Below are 20,858 nucleotides of genomic sequence, written 5' to 3'. Positions count from 1 at the left end.
CCTGTTATCAGGAGATAACCCAGTGCTGCATCTTTTAGACCAGCACTGACCCTGAAAAGTAATTCTAAGCGTACTTACCAGTAACTTGTATTTTCTTCCATAGGAATCCATTGTGTGGTTTTCACCAGAAAAGTTTCTTAGTGTCCAATTTTGATACATACAAATATTCCTCTAAAATTAGCCGAACTAAGAATTCTGATTTACTCACCTGTTATCAGGAGATAACCCAGTGCTGCATCTTTTAGACCAGCACTGACCCTGAAAAGTAATTCTAAGCGTACTTACCAGTAACTTGTATTTCCTTCCATAGGAATCCATTGTGTGGTTTTCACCAGAAAAGTTTCTGTGTCTATTTTTGAAACGCACAAATATTCCTTAAATATCAGCCGACTTACTCACCTGTTATCAGGAGAGAACCCAGTGCTGCATCTTTTAGTCCAGCACTGTCCCTGAAAAGTTTTTTCTCAGCATACTTACCAGTAATTTGTATTTCCTTCCATAGGAATCCATTGTGTGGTTTTCACCAGAAAAGTTTCTGTGTCTTTTTTTGAAACATAGAAATATTCCTCTAAAATCATCCAAAGTACGAATTCTGATTTACTCACCTGTTATCAGGAGAGAACCCAGTGCTGCATCTTTTAGTCCAGCACTGTCCCTGAAAAGTATTTTCTAAGCGTACTTACCAGTAACTTGTATTTCCTTCCATAGGAATCCATTGTGTGGTTTTCACCAGAAAAGTTTCTGTGTCCATTTTTGAAACGTACAAATATTCCTCTAAAATCAGCCGAACTACGAATTCCAATTTACTCACCTGTCATCAGTAGAGAACCCAGTGCTGCATCTTTTAGCCCAGCACTGACCCTGAAAAGTAATTCTAAGCGTACTTACCAGTAACTTGTATTTCCTTCCATAGGAATCCATTGTGTGGTTTTCACCAGAAAAGTTTCTGTGTCCATTTTTGAAACGTACAATTATTCCTCTAAAATCAGCCGAACTAGGAATTCCGATATACTCACCTGTTATCAGGAGAGAACCCAGTGCTGCAACTTTTAGTCCAGCACTGACCCTGAAAAGTAATTCTAAGCATACTTTCCAGTAACTTGTATTTCCTTCCATAGGAATCCATTGTGTGGTTTTCACCAGAAAAGTTTCTAAGTGTCCATTATTCAAATGTACAAATATTCCTCTAAAATCAGCCGAACTACGAATTCCGATTTACTCACCTGTTATCAGGAGAGAACCCAGTGCTGCATCTTTTAGCCCAGCACTGACCCTGAAAAGTAATTCTAAGTGTACTTACCAGTAACTTGCATTTCCTTCCATAGGAATTATTTGTGTGGTTTTCACTAGAAAAGTTTCTGTGTCCATTTTTGAAACTTACAAATATTCCTCTAAACTCAGCCGAAGTACGAATTCTGATTTACTCACCTTTTATCAGGAGAGAACCCAGTGCTGCATCTTTTAGACCAGCAATGACCCTGAAAAGTAATTCTAAGCGTACTTACCAGTAACTTGTATTTCCTTCCATAGGAATCCATTGTGTGGTTTTCACCAGAAAAGTTTGTAAGTGTCCATTTTTGAAATGTACAAATATTCCTTTAAAATCAGCCGAACTACAAATTCCGATTTACTCACCTGTTAACAGGAGATGACCCAGTGCTGCATCGTTTAGACCAGCACTGACTCTGAAAAGTAATTCTAAGCGTACTTACCAGTAATTTGTATTTCCTTCCATAGGAATCCATTGTGTGGTTTTCACCAGAAAAGTTTCTAAGTGTCCATTTTTGAAACACACAAATATTCCTCTAAAATAAGGCGAACTACGAATTCCGATTTTCTCACCTGTTATCAGGAGAGAACCCACTGCTACATCTTTCATCCCAGTACTGACCCTGAAATGTAATTCTAAGCGTACTAACCAGTAACTTGTATTTCATTCCATAGGAATCCATTGTGTGGATTTCACCAGAAAAGTTTCAGTGTCCAATTTTGAAAGGTACAACTATTCCTCTAAAATCAGCCGAACTACGATTTCCGATTTACTCACTTGTTATCAGGAGAGATCCCAGTGCTGCATCTTTTAGACCAGCACTGACCCTGAAAAGTAATTCTAAGCGTACTTACCAGTAACTTGTATTTCCTTGCATCGGAATCCATTGTGTGGTTTTCACCAGAAAAGTTTCTTAGTGTCCAATTTTGATACATACACATATTCCTCTAAAATTAGCCGAACTAAGAATTCTGATTTACTCACCTGTTATCAGGAGATAACCCAGTGCTGCATCTTTTAGACCAGCACTGACCCTGAAAAGTAATTCTAAGCGTACTTACCAGTAACTTGTATTTTCTTTCATAGGAATCCATTGTGTGGTTTTCACCAGAAAAGTTTCTTAGTGTCCAATTTTGATACATACAAATATTCCTCTAAAATTAGCCGAACTAAGAATTCTGATTTACTCACCTGTTATCAGGAGATAACCCAGTGCTGCATCTTTTAGACCAGCACTGACCCTGAAAAGTAATTCTAAGCGTACTTACCAGTAACTTGTATTTCCTTCCATAGGAATCCATTGTGTGGTTTTCACCAGAAAAGTTTCTGTGTCTATTTTTGAAACGCACAAATATTCCTTTAATATCAGCCGACTTACTCACCTGTTATCAGGAGAGAACCCAGTGCTGCATCTTTTAGTCCAGCACTGTCCCTGAAAAGCCTTTTCTCAGCGTACTTACCAGTAATTTGTATTTCCTTCCATAGGAATCCATTGTGTGGTTTTCACCAGAAAAGTTTCTGTCTATTTTTGAAACATACAAATATTCCTCTAATATCAGCCAAAGTACGAATTCTGATTTACTCACCTGTTATCAGGAGAGAACCCAGTGCTGCATCTTTTAGTCCAGCACTGTCCCTGAAAAGTATTTTCTAAGCGTACTTACCAGTAACTTGTATTTCCTTCCATAGGAATCCATTGTGTGGTTTTCACCAGAAAAGTTTCTGTGTCCATTTTTGAAACGTACAAATATTCCTCTAAAATCAGCCGAACTACGAATTCCGATTTACTCACCTGTCATCAGTAGAGAACCCAGTGCTGCATCTTTTAGCCCAGCACTGACCCTGAAAAGTAATTCTAAGCGTACTTACCAGTAACTTGTATTTCCTTCCATAGGAATCCATTGTGTGGTTTTCACCAGAAAAGTTTCTGTGTCCATTTTTGAAACGTACAAATATTCCTCTAAAATCAGCCGAACTACGAATTCCGATTTACTCACCTGTTATCAGGAGAGAACCCAGTGCTGCATCTTTTAGCCCAGCACTGACCCTGAAAAGTAATTCTAAGTGTACTTACCAGTAACTTGCATTTCCTTCCATAGGAATTATTTGTGTGGTTTTCACTAGAAAAGTTTCTGTGTCCATTTTTGAAACGTACAAATATTCCTCTAAAATCAGCCAAACTACGAATTCCGATTTACTCACCTGTTATCAGGAGAGAACCCAGTGCTGCATCTTTTAGTCCAGCACTGACCCTTTAAAAGTAATTCTAAGTGTACTTACCAGTAACTTGTATTTCCTTCCATAGGAATCCATTGTGTGGTTTTCACCAGAAAAGTTCCTAAGTGTCCATTTTTGAAACTTACAAATATTCCTCTAAACTCAGCCGAAGTACGAATTCTGATTTACTCACCTTTTATCAGGAGAGAACCCAGTGCTGCATCTTTTAGACCAGCAATGACCCTGAAAAGTAATTCTAAGCGTACTTACCAGTAACTTGTATTTCCTTCCATAGGAATCCATTGTGTGGTTTTCACCAGAAAAGTTTGTAAGTGTCCATTTTTGAAATGTACAAATATTCCTTTAAAATCAGCCGAACTACAAATTCCGATTTACTCACCTGTTAACAGGAGATGACCCAGTGCTGCATCGTTTAGACCAGCACTGACTCTGAAAAGTAATTCTAAGCGTACTTACCAGTAACTTGTATTTCCTTCCATAGGAATCCATTGTGTGGTTTTCACCAGAAAAGTTTCTAAGTGTCCATTTTTGAAACACACAAATATTCCTCTAAAATAAGGCGAACTACGAATTCCGATTTTCTCACCTGTTATCAGGAGAGAACCCACTGCTACATCTTTCATCCCAGTACTGACCCTGAAATGTAATTCTAAGCGTACTAACCAGTAACTTGTATTTCATTCCATAGGAATCCATTGTGTGGATTTCACCAGAAAAGTTTCAGTGTCCAATTTTGAAAGGTACAAATATTCCTCTAAAATCAGCCGAACTACGATTTCCGATTTACTCACCTGTTATCAGGAGAGAACCCAGTGCTGCATCTTTTAGACCAGCACTGACTCTGAGAAGTAATTCTAAGCGTACTTACCAGTAACTTGTATTTCCTTCCATTGGAATCCTTTGTGTGGTTTTCACCAGATAAGTGTCCAATTTTGAAACGTACAAATATTCCTCTAAAATCAGCCGAACTACGAATTCCGATTTACTCACCTGTTATCAGGAGAGAACCCAGTGCTGCATCTTTCAGCCCAGCACTGACTCTGAAAAGTAATTATAAGCGTACTTACCAGTAACTTGTATTTCCTTCCATAGGAATCCATTGTGTGGATTTCACCAGAAAAGTTTCAGTGTCCAATTTTGAAAGGTACAAATATTCCTCTAAAATCAGCCGAACTACAAATTCCGATTTACTCACTTGTTATCAGGAGAGATCCCAGTGCTGCATCTTTTAGACCAGCACTGACCCTGAAAAGTAATTCTAAGCGTACTTACCAGTAACTTGTATTTCCTTGCATCGGAATCCATTGTGTGGTTTTCACCAGAAAAGTTTCTTAGTGTCCAATTTTGATACATACAAATATTCCTCTAAAATTAGCCGAACTAAGAATTCTGATTTACTCACCTGTTATCAGGAGATAACCCAGTGCTGCATCTTTTAGACCAGCACTGACCCTGAAAAGTAATTCTAAGCGTACTTACCAGTAACTTGTATTTTCTTCCATAGGAATCCATTGTGTGGTTTTCACCAGAAAAGTTTCTTAGTGTCCAATTTTGATACATACAAATATTCCTCTAAAATTAGCCGAACTAAGAATTCTGGTTTAGTCACCTGTTATCAGGAGATAACCCAGTGCTGCATCTTTTAGACCAGCACTGACCCTGAAAAGTAATTCTAAGCGTACTTACCAGTAACTTGTATTTCCTTCCATAGGAATCCATTGTGTGGTTTTCACCAGAAAAGTTTCTGTGTCTATTTTTGAAACGCACAAATATTCCTTAAATATCAGCCGACTTACTCACCTGTTATCAGGAGAGAACCCAGTGCTGCATCTTTTAGTCCAGCACTGTCCCTGAAAAGTCTTTTCTCAGCATACTTACCAGTAATTTGTATTTCCTTCCATAGGAATCCATTGTGTGGTTTTCACCAGAAAAGTTTCTGTGTCTTTTTTTGAAACATAGAAATATTCCTCTAAAATCATCCAAAGTACGAATTCTGATTTACTCACCTGTTATCAGGAGAGAACCCAGTGCTGCATCTTTTAGTCCAGCACTGTCCCTGAAAAGTATTTTCTAAGCGTACTTACCAGTAACTTGTATTTCCTTCCATAGGAATCCATTGTGTGGTTTTCACCAGAAAAGTTTCTGTGTCCATTTTTGAAACGTACAAATATTCCTCTAAAATCAGCCGAACTACGAATTCCAATTTACTCACCTGTCATCAGTAGAGAACCCAGTGCTGCATCTTTTAGCCCAGCACTGACCCTGAAAAGTAATTCTAAGCGTACTTACCAGTAACTTGTATTTCCTTCCATAGGAATGCATTGTGTGGTTTTCACCAGAAAAGTTTCTGTGTCCATTTTTGAAACGTACAATTATTCCTCTAAAATCAGCCGAACTAGGAATTCCGATATACTCACCTGTTATCAGGAGAGAACCCAGTGCTGCAACTTTTAGTCCAGCACTGACCCTGAAAAGTAATTCTAAGCATACTTTCCAGTAACTTGTATTTCCTTCCATAGGAATTATTTGTGTGGTTTTCACTAGAAAAGTTTCTGTGTCCATTTTTGAAACGTACAAATATTCCTCTAAAATCAGCCAAACTACGAATTCCGATTTACTCACCTGTTATCAGGAGAGAACCCAGTGCTGCATCTTTTAGTCCAGCACTGACCCTTTAAAAGTAATTCTAAGTGTACTTACCAGTAACTTGTATTTCCTTCCATAGGAATCCATTGTGTGGTTTTCACCAGAAAAGTTTCTGTGTCCATTTTTGAAACGTACAATTATTCCTCTAAAATCAGCCGAACTAGGAATTCCGATATACTCACCTGTTATCAGGAGAGAACCCAGTGCTGCATCTTTTAGCCCAGCACTGACCCTGAAAAGTAATTCTAAGTGTACTTACCAGTAACTTGCATTTCCTTCCATAGGAATTATTTGTGTGGTTTTCACTAGAAAAGTTTCTGTGTCCATTTTTGAAACGTACAAATATTCCTCTAAAATCAGCCAAACTACGAATTCCGATTTACTCACCTGTTATCAGGAGAGAACCCAGTGCTGCATCTTTTAGTCCAGCACTGACCCTTTAAAAGTAATTCTAAGTGTACTTACCAGTAACTTGTATTTCCTTCCATAGGAATCCATTGTGTGGTTTTCACCAGAAAAGTTCCTAAGTGTCCATTTTTGAAACTTACAAATATTCCTCTAAACTCAGCCGAAGTACGAATTCTGATTTACTCACCTTTTATCAGGAGAGAACCCAGTGCTGCATCTTTTAGACCAGCAATGACCCTGAAAAGTAATTCTAAGCGTACTTACCAGTAACTTGTATTTCCTTCCATAGGAATCTATTGTGTGGTTTTCACCAGAAAAGTTTGTAAGTGTCCATTTTTGAAATGTACAAATATTCCTTTAAAATCAGCCGAACTACAAATTCCGATTTACTCACCTGTTAACAGGAGATGACCCAGTGCTGCATCGTTTAGACCAGCACTGACTCTGAAAAGTAATTCTAAGCGTACTTACCAGTAACTTGTATTTCCTTCCATAGGAATCCATTGTGTGGTTTTCACCAGAAAAGTTTCTAAGTGTCCATTTTTGAAACACACAAATATTCCTCTAAAATAAGGCGAACTACGAATTCCGATTTTCTCACCTGTTATCAGGAGAGAACCCACTGCTACATCTTTCATCCCAGTACTGACCCTGAAATGTAATTCTAAGCGTACTAACCAGTAACTTGTATTTCATTCCATAGGAATCCATTGTGTGGATTTCACCAGAAAAGTTTCAGTGTCCAATTTTGAAAGGTACAAATATTCCTCTAAAATCAGCCGAACTACGATTTCCGATTTACTCACCTGTTATCAGGAGAGAACCCAGTGCTGCATCTTTTAGACCAGCACTGACTCTGAGAAGTAATTCTAAGCGTACTTACCAGTAACTTGTATTTCCTTCCATTGGAATCCTTTGTGTGGTTTTCACCAGATAAGTGTCCAATTTTGAAACGTACAAATATTCCTCTAAAATCAGCCGAACTACGAATTCCGATTTACTCACCTGTTATCAGGAGAGAACCCAGTGCTGCATCTTTCAGCCCAGCACTGACTCTGAAAAGTAATTATAAGCGTACTTACCAGTAACTTGTATTTCCTTCCATAGGAATCCATTGTGTGGATTTCACCAGAAAAGTTTCAGTGTCCAATTTTGAAAGGTACAAATATTCCTCTAAAATCAGCCGAACTACAAATTCCGATTTACTCACTTGTTATCAGGAGAGATCCCAGTGCTGCATCTTTTAGACCAGCACTGACCCTGAAAAGTAATTCTAAGCGTACTTACCAGTAACTTGTATTTCCTTGCATCGGAATCCATTGTGTGGTTTTCACCAGAAAAGTTTCTTAGTGTCCAATTTTGATACATACAAATATTCCTCTAAAATTAGCCGAACTAAGAATTCTGGTTTACTCACCTGTTATCAGGAGATAACCCAGTGCTGCATCTTTTAGACCAGCACTGACCCTGAAAAGTAATTCTAAGCGTACTTACCAGTAACTTGTATTTTCTTCCATAGGAATCCATTGTGTGGTTTTCACCAGAAAAGTTTCTTAGTGTCCAATTTTGATACATACAAATATTCCTCTAAAATTAGCCGAACTAAGAATTCTGATTTACTCACCTGTTATCAGGAGATAACCCAGTGCTGCATCTTTTAGACCAGCACTGACCCTGAAAAGTAATTCTAAGCGTACTTACCAGTAACTTGTATTTCCTTCCATAGGAATCCATTGTGTGGTTTTCACCAGAAAAGTTTCTGTGTCTATTTTTGAAACGCACAAATATTCCTTAAATATCAGCCGACTTACTCACCTGTTATCAGGAGAGAACCCAGTGCTGCATCTTTTAGTCCAGCACTGTCCCTGAAAAGTCTTTTCTCAGCATACTTACCAGTAATTTGTATTTCCTTCCATAGGAATCCATTGTGTGGTTTTCACCAGAAAAGTTTCTGTGTCTTTTTTTGAAACATAGAAATATTCCTCTAAAATCATCCAAAGTACGAATTCTGATTTACTCACCTGTTATCAGGAGAGAACCCAGTGCTGCATCTTTTAGTCCAGCACTGTCCCTGAAAAGTATTTTCTAAGCGTACTTACCAGTAACTTGTATTTCCTTCCATAGGAATCCATTGTGTGGTTTTCACCAGAAAAGTTTCTGTGTCCATTTTTGAAACGTACAAATATTCCTCTAAAATCAGCCGAACTACGAATTCCAATTTACTCACCTGTCATCAGTAGAGAACCCAGTGCTGCATCTTTTAGCCCAGCACTGACCCTGAAAAGTAATTCTAAGCGTACTTACCAGTAACTTGTATTTCCTTCCATAGGAATCCATTGTGTGGTTTTCACCAGAAAAGTTTCTGTGTCCATTTTTGAAACGTACAATTATTCCTCTAAAATCAGCCGAACTAGGAATTCCGATATACTCACCTGTTATCAGGAGAGAACCCAGTGCTGCAACTTTTAGTCCAGCACTGACCCTGAAAAGTAATTCTAAGCATACTTTCCAGTAACTTGTATTTCCTTCCATAGGAATCCATTGTGTGGTTTTCACCAGAAAAGTTTCTAAGTGTCCATTATTCAAATGTACAAATATTCCTCTAAAATCAGCCGAACTACGAATTCCGATTTACTCACCTGTTATCAGGAGAGAACCCAGTGCTGCATCTTTTAGCCCAGCACTGACCCTGAAAAGTAATTCTAAGTGTACTTACCAGTAACTTGCATTTCCTTCCATAGGAATTATTTGTGTGGTTTTCACTAGAAAAGTTTCTGTGTCCATTTTTGAAACTTACAAATATTCCTCTAAACTCAGCCGAAGTACGAATTCTGATTTACTCACCTTTTATCAGGAGAGAACCCAGTGCTGCATCTTTTAGACCAGCAATGACCCTGAAAAGTAATTCTAAGCGTACTTACCAGTAACTTGTATTTCCTTCCATAGGAATCCATTGTGTGGTTTTCACCAGAAAAGCTTGTAAGTGTCCATTTTTGAAATGTACAAATATTCCTTTAAAATCAGCCGAACTACAAATTCCGATTTACTCACCTGTTAACAGGAGATGACCCAGTGCTGCATCGTTTAGACCAGCACTGACTCTGAAAAGTAATTCTAAGCGTACTTACCAGTAACTTGTATTTCCTTCCATAGGAATCCATTGTGTGGTTTTCACCAGAAAAGTTTCTAAGTGTCCATTTTTGAAACACACAAATATTCCTCTAAAATAAGGCGAACTACGAATTCCGATTTTCTCACCTGTTATCAGGAGAGAACCCACTGCTACATCTTTCATCCCAGTACTGACCCTGAAATGTAATTCTAAGCGTACTAACCAGTAACTTGTATTTCATTCCATAGGAATCCATTGTGTGGATTTCACCAGAAAAGTTTCAGTGTCCAATTTTGAAAGGTACAACTATTCCTCTAAAATCAGCCGAACTACGATTTCCGATTTACTCACTTGTTATCAGGAGAGATCCCAGTGCTGCATCTTTTAGACCAGCACTGACCCTGAAAAGTAATTCTAAGCGTACTTACCAGTAACTTGTATTTCCTTGCATCGGAATCCATTGTGTGGTTTTCACCAGAAAAGTTTCTTAGTGTCCAATTTTGATACATACACATATTCCTCTAAAATTAGCCGAACTAAGAATTCTGATTTACTCACCTGTTATCAGGAGATAACCCAGTGCTGCATCTTTTAGACCAGCACTGACCCTGAAAAGTAATTCTAAGCGTACTTACCAGTAACTTGTATTTTCTTCCATAGGAATCCATTGTGTGGTTTTCACCAGAAAAGTTTCTTAGTGTCCAATTTTGATACATACAAATATTCCTCTAAAATTAGCCGAACTAAGAATTCTGATTTACTCACCTGTTATCAGGAGATAACCCAGTGCTGCATCTTTTAGACCAGCACTGACCCTGAAAAGTAATTCTAAGCGTACTTACCAGTAACTTGTATTTCCTTCCATAGGAATCCATTGTGTGGTTTTCACCAGAAAAGTTTCTGTGTCTATTTTTGAAACGCACAAATATTCCTTTAATATCAGCCGACTTACTCACCTGTTATCAGGAGAGAACCCAGTGCTGCATCTTTTAGTCCAGCACTGTCCCTGAAAAGCCTTTTCTCAGCGTACTTACCAGTAATTTGTATTTCCTTCCATAGGAATCCATTGTGTGGTTTTCACCAGAAAAGTTTCTGTCTATTTTTGAAACATACAAATATTCCTCTAATATCAGCCAAAGTACGAATTCTGATTTACTCACCTGTTATCAGGAGAGAACCCAGTGCTGCATCTTTTAGTCCAGCACTGTCCCTGAAAAGTATTTTCTAAGCGTACTTACCAGTAACTTGTATTTCCTTCCATAGGAATCCATTGTGTGGTTTTCACCAGAAAAGTTTCTGTGTCCATTTTTGAAACGTACAAATATTCCTCTAAAATCAGCCGAACTACGAATTCCGATTTACTCACCTGTCATCAGTAGAGAACCCAGTGCTGCATCTTTTAGCCCAGCACTGACCCTGAAAAGTAATTCTAAGCGTACTTACCAGTAACTTGTATTTCCTTCCATAGGAATCCATTGTGTGGTTTTCACCAGAAAAGTTTCTGTGTCCATTTTTGAAACGTACAAATATTCCTCTAAAATCAGCCGAACTACGAATTCCGATTTACTCACCTGTTATCAGGAGAGAACCCAGTGCTGCATCTTTTAGCCCAGCACTGACCCTGAAAAGTAATTCTAAGTGTACTTACCAGTAACTTGCATTTCCTTCCATAGGAATTATTTGTGTGGTTTTCACTAGAAAAGTTTCTGTGTCCATTTTTGAAACGTACAAATATTCCTCTAAAATCAGCCAAACTACGAATTCCGATTTACTCACCTGTTATCAGGAGAGAACCCAGTGCTGCATCTTTTAGTCCAGCACTGACCCTTTAAAAGTAATTCTAAGTGTACTTACCAGTAACTTGTATTTCCTTCCATAGGAATCCATTGTGTGGTTTTCACCAGAAAAGTTCCTAAGTGTCCATTTTTGAAACTTACAAATATTCCTCTAAACTCAGCCGAAGTACGAATTCTGATTTACTCACCTTTTATCAGGAGAGAACCCAGTGCTGCATCTTTTAGACCAGCAATGACCCTGAAAAGTAATTCTAAGCGTACTTACCAGTAACTTGTATTTCCTTCCATAGGAATCCATTGTGTGGTTTTCACCAGAAAAGTTTGTAAGTGTCCATTTTTGAAATGTACAAATATTCCTTTAAAATCAGCCGAACTACAAATTCCGATTTACTCACCTGTTAACAGGAGATGACCCAGTGCTGCATCGTTTAGACCAGCACTGACTCTGAAAAGTAATTCTAAGCGTACTTACCAGTAACTTGTATTTCCTTCCATAGGAATCCATTGTGTGGTTTTCACCAGAAAAGTTTCTAAGTGTCCATTTTTGAAACACACAAATATTCCTCTAAAATAAGGCGAACTACGAATTCCGATTTTCTCACCTGTTATCAGGAGAGAACCCACTGCTACATCTTTCATCCCAGTACTGACCCTGAAATGTAATTCTAAGCGTACTAACCAGTAACTTGTATTTCATTCCATAGGAATCCATTGTGTGGATTTCACCAGAAAAGTTTCAGTGTCCAATTTTGAAAGGTACAAATATTCCTCTAAAATCAGCCGAACTACGATTTCCGATTTACTCACCTGTTATCAGGAGAGAACCCAGTGCTGCATCTTTTAGACCAGCACTGACTCTGAGAAGTAATTCTAAGCGTACTTACCAGTAACTTGTATTTCCTTCCATTGGAATCCTTTGTGTGGTTTTCACCAGATAAGTGTCCAATTTTGAAACGTACAAATATTCCTCTAAAATCAGCCGAACTACGAATTCCGATTTACTCACCTGTTATCAGGAGAGAACCCAGTGCTGCATCTTTCAGCCCAGCACTGACTCTGAAAAGTAATTATAAGCGTACTTACCAGTAACTTGTATTTCCTTCCATAGGAATCCATTGTGTGGATTTCACCAGAAAAGTTTCAGTGTCCAATTTTGAAAGGTACAAATATTCCTCTAAAATCAGCCGAACTACAAATTCCGATTTACTCACTTGTTATCAGGAGAGATCCCAGTGCTGCATCTTTTAGACCAGCACTGACCCTGAAAAGTAATTCTAAGCGTACTTACCAGTAACTTGTATTTCCTTGCATCGGAATCCATTGTGTGGTTTTCACCAGAAAAGTTTCTTAGTGTCCAATTTTGATACATACAAATATTCCTCTAAAATTAGCCGAACTAAGAATTCTGATTTACTCACCTGTTATCAGGAGATAACCCAGTGCTGCATCTTTTAGACCAGCACTGACCCTGAAAAGTAATTCTAAGCGTACTTACCAGTAACTTGTATTTTCTTCCATAGGAATCCATTGTGTGGTTTTCACCAGAAAAGTTTCTTAGTGTCCAATTTTGATACATACAAATATTCCTCTAAAATTAGCCGAACTAAGAATTCTGATTTACTCACCTGTTATCAGGAGATAACCCAGTGCTGCATCTTTTAGACCAGCACTGACCCTGAAAAGTAATTCTAAGCGTACTTACCAGTAACTTGTATTTCCTTCCATAGGAATCCATTGTGTGGTTTTCACCAGAAAAGTTTCTGTGTCTATTTTTGAAACGCACAAATATTCCTTTAATATCAGCCGACTTACTCACCTGTTATCAGGAGAGAACCCAGTGCTGCATCTTTTAGTCCAGCACTGTCCCTGAAAAGCCTTTTCTCAGCGTACTTACCAGTAATTTGTATTTCCTTCCATAGGAATCCATTGTGTGGTTTTCACCAGAAAAGTTTCTGTGTCTATTTTTGAAACATACGAATATTCCTCTAATATCAGCCAAAGTACGAATTCTGATTTACTCACCTCTTATCAGGAGAGAACCCAGTGCTGCATCTTTTAGTCCAGCACTGTCCCTGAAAAGTATTTTCTAAGCGTACTTAACAGTAACTTGTATTTCCTTCCATAGGAATCCATTGTGTGGTTTTCAACAGAAAAGTTTCTGTGTCCATTTTTGAAACGTACAAATATTCCTCTAAAATCAGCCGAACTACGAATTCCGATTTACTCACCTGTCATCAGTAGAGAACCCAGTGCTGCATCTTTTAGCCCAGCACTGACCCTGAAAAGTAATTCTAAGCGTACTTACCAGTAACTTGTATTTCCTTCCTTAGGAATCCATTGTGTGGTTTTCACCAGAAAAGTTTCTGTGTCCATTTTTGAAACGTACAATTATTCCTCTAAAATCAGCCGAACTACGAATTCCAATATACTCACCTGTTATCAGGAGAGAACCCAGTGCTGCAACTTTTAGTCCAGCACTGACCCTGAAAAGTAATTCTAAGCGTACTTTCCAGTAACTTGTATTTCCTTCCATAGGAATCCATTGTGTGGTTTTCACCAGAAAAGTTTCTAAGTGTCCATTTTTCAAACGTACAAATATTCCTCTAAAATCAGCCGAACTACGAATTCCGATTTACTCACCTGTTATCAGGAGAGAACCCAGTGCTGCATCTTTTAGCCCAGCACTAACCCTGAAAAGTAATTCTAAGCGTACTTACCAGTAACTTGTATTTCCTTCCATAGGAATCCATTGTGTGGTTTTCACCAGAAAAGTTTCTGTGTCTATTTTTGAAACGCACAAATATTCCTTTAATATCAGCCGACTTACTCACCTGTTATCAGGAGAGAACCCAGTGCTGCATCTTTTAGTCCAGCACTGTCCCTGAAAAGTATTTTCTAAGCGTACTTACCAGTAACTTGTATTTCCTTCCATAGGAATCCATTGTGTGGTTTTCACCAGAAAAGTTTCTGTGTCCATTTTTGAAACGTACAAATATTCCTCTAAAATCAGCCGAACTACGAATTCCGATTTACTCACCTGTCATCAGTAGAGAACCCAGTGCTGCATCTTTTAGCCCAGCACTGACCCTGAAAAGTAATTCTAAGCGTACTTACCAGTAACTTGTATTTCCTTCCATAGGAATCCATTGTGTGGTTTTCACCAGAAAAGTTTCTGTGTCCATTTTTGAAACGTACAATTATTCCTCTAAAATCAGCCGAACTAGGAATTCCGATATACTCACCTGTTATCAGGAGAGAACCCAGTGCTGCAACTTTTAGTCCAGCACTGACCCTGAAAAGTAATTCTAAGCGTACTTTCCAGTAACTTGTATTTCCTTCCATAGGAATCCATTGTGTGGTTTTCACCAGAAAAGTTTCTAAGTGTCCATTATTCAAATGTACAAATATTCCTCTAAAATCAGCCGAACTACGAATTCCGATTTACTCACCTGTTATCAGGAGAGAACCCAGTGCTGCATCTATTAGCCCAGCACTGACCCTGAAAAGTAATTCTAAGTGTACTTACCAGTAACTTGCATTTCCTTCCATAGGAATTATTTGTGTGGTTTTCACTAGAAAAGTTTCTGTGTCCATTTTTGAAACGTACAAATATTCCTCTAAAATCAGCCGAACTACGAATTCCGATTTACTCACCTGTTATCAGGAGAGAACCCAGTGCTGCATCTTTTAGTCCAGCACTGACCCTTTAAAAGTAATTCTAAGCGTACTTACCAGTAACTTGTATTTCCTTCCATAGGAATCCATTGTTTGGTTTTCACCTGAAAAGTTCCTAAGTGTCCATTTTTGAAACTTACAAATATTCCTCTAAACTCAGCCGAAGTACGAATTCTGATTTACTCACCTTTTATCAGGAGAGAACCCAGTGCTGCATCTTTTAGACCAGCAATGACCCTGAAAAGTAATTCTAAGCGTACTTACCAGTAACTTGTATTTCCTTCCATAGGAATCCATTGTGTGGTTTTCACCAGAAAAGTTTGTAAGTGTCCATTTTTGAAATGTACAAATATTCCTTTAAAATCAGCCGAACTACAAATTCCGATTTACTCACCTGTTAACAGGAGATGACCCAGTGCTGCATCGTTTAGACCAGCACTGACTCTGAAAAGTAATTCTAAGCGTACTTACCAGTAACTTGTATTTCCTTCCATAGGAATCCATTGTGTGGTTTTCACCAGAAAAGTTTCTAAGTGTCCATTTTTGAAACACACAAATATTCCTCTAAAATAAGGCGAACTACGAATTCCGATTTTCTCACCTGTTATCAGGAGAGAACCCACTGCTACATCTTTCATCCCAGTACTGACCCTGAAATGTAATTCTAAGCGTACTAACCAGTAACTTGTATTTCATTCCATAGGAATCCATTGTGTGGATTTCACCAGAAAAGTTTCAGTGTCCAATTTTGAAAGGTACAAATATTCCTCTAAAATCAGCCGAACTACGATTTCCGATTTACTCACTTGTTATCAGGAGAGATCCCAGTGCTGCATCTTTTAGACCAGCACTGACCCTGAAAAGTAATTCTAAGCGTACTTACCAGTAACTTGTATTTCCTTGCATCGGAATCCATTATGTGGTTTTCACCAGAAAAGTTTCTTAGTGTCCAATTTTGATACATACAAATATTCCTCTAAAATTAGCCGAACTAAGAATTCTGATTTACTCACCTGTTATCAGGAGATAACCCAGTGCTGCATCTTTTAGACCAGCACTGACCCTGAAAAGTAATTCTAAGCGTACTTACCAGTAACTTGTATTTTCTTCCATAGGAATCCATTGTGTGGTTTTCACCAGAAAAGTTTCTTAGTGTCCAATTTTGATACATACAAATATTCCTCTAAAATTAGCCGAACTAAGAATTCTGATTTACTCACCTGTTATCAGGAGATAACCCAGTGCTGCATCTTTTAGACCAGCACTGACCCTGAAAAGTAATTCTAAGCGTACTTACCAGTAACTTGTATTTCCTTCCATAGGAATCCATTCTGTGGTTTTCACCAGAAAAGTTTCTGTGTCTATTTTTGAAACGCACAAATATTCCTTTAATATCAGCCGACTTACTCACCTGTTATCAGGAGAGAACCCAGTGCTGCATCTTTTAGTCCAGCACTGTCCCTGAAAAGTCTTTTCTCAGCGTACTTACCAGTAATTTGTATTTCCTTCCATAGGAATCCATTGTGTGGTTTTCACCAGAAAAGTTTCTGTCTTTTTTTGAAACTTACAAATATTCCTCTAAAATCATCCAAAGTACGAATTCTGATTTACTCACCTGTTATCAGGAGAGAACCCAGTGCTGCATCTTTTAGTCCAGCACTGTCCCTGAAAAGTATTTTCTAAGCATACTTACCAGTAACTTGTATTTCCTTCCATAGGAATCCATTGTGTGGTTTTCACCAGAAAAGTTTCTGTGTCCATTTTTGAAACGTACAAATATTCCTCTAAAATCAGCCGAACTACGAATTCCGATTTACTCACCTGTCATCAGTAGAGAACCCAGTGCTGCATCTTTTAGCCCAGCACTGACCCTGAAAAGTAATTCTAAGCGTACTTACCAGTAACTTGTATTTCCTTCCATAGGAATCCATTGTGTGGTTTTCACCAGAAAAGTTTCTGTGTCCATTTTTGAAACGTACAATTATTCCTCTAAAATCAGCCGAACTAGGAATTCCGATATACTCACCTGTTATCAGGAGAGAACCCAGTGCTGCAACTTTTTGTCCAGCACTGACCCTGAAAAGTAATTCTAAGCGTACTTTCCAGTAACTTGTATTTCCTTCCATAGGAATTATTTGTGTGGTTTTCACCAGAAAAGTTTCTGTGTCCATTTTTGAAACGTACAAATATTCCTCTAAAATCAGCCGAACTACGAATTCCGATTTACTCACCTGTTATCAGGAGAGAACCCAGTGCTGCATCTTTTAGTCCAGCACTGACCCTTTAAAAGTAATTCTAAGCGTACTTACCAGTAACTTGTATTTCCTTCCATAGGAATCCATTGTGTGGTTTTCACCAGAAAAGTTCCTAAGTGTCCATTTTTGAAACTTACAAATATTCCTCTAAACTCAGCCGAAGTACGAATTCTGATTTACTCACCTTTTATCAGGAGAGAACCCAGTGCTGCATCTTTTAGACCAGCAATGACCCTGAAAAGTAATTCTAAGCGTACTTACCAGTAACTTGTATTTCCTTCCATAGGAATCCATTGTGTGGTTTTCACCAGAAAAGTTTGTAAGTGTCCATTTTTGAAATGTACAAATATTCCTTTAAAATCAGCCGAACTACAAATTCCGATTTACTCACCTGTTAACAGGAGATGACCCAGTGCTGCATCGTTTAGACCAGCACTGACTCTGAAAAGTAATTCTAAGCGTACTTACCAGTAACTTGTATTTCCTTCCATAGGAATCCATTGTGTGGTTTTCACCAGAAAAGTTTCTAAGTGTCCATTTTTGAAACACACAAATATTCCTCTAAAATAAGGCGAACTACGAAATCCGATTTTCTCACCTATTATCAGGAGAGAACCCACTGCTACATCTTTCATCCCAGTACTGACCCTGAAATGTAATTCTAAGCGTACTAACCAGTAACTTGTATTTCATTCCATAGGAATCCATTGTGTGGATTTCACCAGAAAAGTTTCAGTGTCCAATTTTGAAAGGTACAAATATTCCTCTAAAATCAGCCGAACTACGATTTCCGATTTACTCACCTGTTATCAGGAGAGAACCCAGTGCTGCATCTTTTAGACCAGCACTGACTCTGAGAAGTAATTCTAAGCGTACTTACCAGTAACTTGTATTTCCTTCCATTGGAATCCTTTGCGTGGTTTTCACCAGATAAGTGTCCAATTTTGAAACGTACAAATATTCCTCTAAAATCAGCCGAACTACGAATTCCGATTTACTCACCTGTTATCAGGAGAGAACCCAGTACTGCATCTTTCAGCCCAGCACTGACTCTGAAAAGTAATTCTAAGCGTACTTACCAGTAACTTGTATTTCCTTGCATCGGAATCCATTGTGTGGTTTTCACCAGAAAAGTTTCTTAGTGTCCAATTTTGATACATACAAATATTCCTCTAAAATTAGCCGAACTAAGAATTCTGATTTACTCACCTGTTATCAGGAGATAACCCAGTGCTGCATCTTTTAGACCAGCACTGACCCTGAAAAGTAATTCTAAGCTTACTTACCAGTAACTTGTATTTTCTTCCATAGGAATCCATTGTGTGGTTTTCACCAGAAAAGTTTCAGTGTCCAATTTTGAAAGGTACAAATATTCCTCTAAAATCAGCCGAACTACAAATTCCGATTTACTCACTTGTTATCAGGAGAGATCCCAGTGCTGCATCTTTTAGACCAGCACTGACCCTGAAAAGTAATTCTAAGCGTACTTACCAGTAACTTGTATTTCCTTGCATCGGAATCCATTGTGTGGTTTTCACCAGAAAAGTTTCTTAGTGTCCAATTTTGATACATACAAATATTCCTCTAAAATTAGCCGAACTAAGAATTCTGATTTACTCACCTGTTATCAGGAGATAACCCAGTGCTGCATCTTTTAGACCAGCACTGACCCTGAAAAGTAATTCTAAGCGTACTTACCAGTAACTTGTATTTTCTTCCATAGGAATCCATTGTGTGGTTTTCACCAGAAAAGTTTCTTAGTGTCCAATTTTGATACATACAAATATTCCTCTAAAATTAGCCGAACTAAGAATTCTGATTTACTCACCTGTTATCAGGAGATAACCCAGTGCTGCATCTTTTAGACCAGCACTGACCCTGAAAAGTAATTCTAAGCGTACTTACCAGTAACTTGTATTTCCTTCCATAGGAATCCATTGTGTGGTTTTCACCAGAAAAGTTTCTGTGTCTATTTTTGAAACGCACAAATATTCCTTAAATATCAGCCGACTTACTCACCTGTTATCAGGAGAGAACCCAGTGCTGCATCTTTTAGTCCAGCACTGTCCCTGAAAAGTCTTTTCTCAGCGTACTTACCAGTAATTTGTATTTCCTTCCATAGGAATCCATTGTGTGGTTTTCACCAGAAAAGTTTCTGTGTCTTTTTTTGAAACATAGAAATATTCCTCTAAAATCATCCAAAGTACGAATTCTGATTTACTCACCTGTTATCAGGGGAGAACCCAGTGCTGCATCTTTTAGTCCAGCACTGTCCCTGAAAAGTATTTTCTAAGCGTACTTACCAGTAACTTGTATTTCCTTCCATAGGAATCCATTGTGTGGTTTTCACCAGAAAAGTTTCTGTGTCTATTTTTGAAACGTACAAATATTCCTCTAAAATCAGCCGAACTACGAATTCCAATTTACTCACCTGTCATCAGTAGAGAACCCAGTGCTGCATCTTTTAGCCCAGCACTGACCCTGAAAAGTAATTCTAAGCGTACTTACCAGTAACTTGTATTTCCTTCCATAGGAATCCATTGTGTGGTTTTCACCAGAAAAGTTTCTGTGTCCATTTTTGAAACGTACAATTATTCCTCTAAAATCAGCCGAACTAGGAATTCCGATATACTCACCTGTTATCAGGAGAGAACCCAGTGCTGCAACTTTTAGTCCAGCACTGACCCTGAAAAGTAATTCTAAGCATACTTTCCAGTAACTTGTATTTCCTTCCATAGGAATCCATTGTGTGTTTTTCACCAGAAAAGTTTCTAAGTGTCCATTATTCAAATGTACAAATATTCCTCTAAAATCAGCCGAACTACGAATTCCGATTTACTCACCTGTTATCAGGAGAGAACCCAGTGCTGCATCTTTTAGCCCAGCACTGACCCTGAAAAGTAATTCTAAGTGTACTTACCAGTAACTTGCATTTCCTTCCATAGGAATTATTTGTGTGGTTTTCACTAGAAAAGTTTCTGTGTCCATTTTTGAAACTTACAAATATTCCTCTAAACTCAGCCGAAGTACGAATTCTGATTTACTCACCTTTTATCAGGAGAGAACCCAGTGCTGCATCTTTTAGACCAGCAATGACCCTGAAAAGTAATTCTAAGCGTACTTACCAGTAACTTGTATTTCCTTCCATAGGAATCCATTGTGTGGTTTTCACCAGAAAAGTTTGTAAGTGTCCATTTTTGAAATGTACAAATATTCCTTTAAAATCAGCCGAACTACAAATTCCGATTTACTCACCTGTTAACAGGAGATGACCCAGTGCTGCATCGTTTAGACCAGCACTGACTCTGAAAAGTAATTCTAAGCGTACTTACCAGTAACTTGTATTTCCTTCCATAGGAATCCATTGTGTGGTTTTCACCAGAAAAGTTTCTAAGTGTCCATTTTTGAAACACACAAATATTCCTCTAAAATAAGGCGAACTACGAATTCCGATTTTC

This window comes from Triturus cristatus, chromosome 1_1, assembly GCF_964204655.1.
Source record: "Triturus cristatus chromosome 1_1, aTriCri1.1, whole genome shotgun sequence".
NCBI lineage: Eukaryota > Metazoa > Chordata > Amphibia > Caudata > Salamandridae > Triturus > Triturus cristatus.
Note: the sequence above shows the minus strand (reverse complement) of the source record.